This window comes from Tupaia chinensis, unplaced genomic scaffold, assembly GCF_000334495.1.
Source record: "Tupaia chinensis unplaced genomic scaffold, TupChi_1.0 Scaffold000001_1, whole genome shotgun sequence".
Classification (NCBI taxonomy): Eukaryota; Metazoa; Chordata; class Mammalia; order Scandentia; family Tupaiidae; genus Tupaia; species Tupaia belangeri.
This window is the reverse complement of record NW_006159427.1, coordinates 4995520-4995852: the sequence shown is the minus strand read 5'-3', so window position 1 is coordinate 4995852 and position 333 is coordinate 4995520. Positions and strand designations below refer to the sequence as shown.

General features: G+C 65.5%; 1 protein-coding gene across 6 annotated transcripts in view; it reads right to left on the bottom strand.

Moving 5' to 3' along the window:
* Positions 1-333, bottom strand: part of ACBD5 (acyl-CoA binding domain containing 5) — a 66572-nt gene that overhangs the window by 65576 nt on the left and 663 nt on the right. The gene's annotated exons all lie outside the window — the stretch shown is intronic.

The following is a 333-nucleotide window of genomic DNA, read 5'->3' as shown; positions in this document are numbered from 1 at the left end:
CCTACTAGGGGCGCCCGCGGCTCCGGCCCAGCAACCCCCCCCCCCCCGCCTCTCGGCAGCAGAGCGGTTGGGTCTGTCAGTTCCCAGAGAATGATCCGAGAAAGGGGCATAGAGGAGAGAGATGCCAGTCCAAGGAGCCAGCGCCCCGGATTGGTCCGGGAGGACCCTGCGCTCGCTTTTGTCCAGGCGGGGGAAACCGAGGCCCAACCGATGAGTCCGCGCCAGCCGGGTTCCCTGCGCCTGCCCTGTGTCAGGTTAAGGTTTGAGGTAGGGAATGGGACGTAAGCACACGTAGATGCGGACCGGCTCGGTGCGGTTTCCAGTGACCTAGGA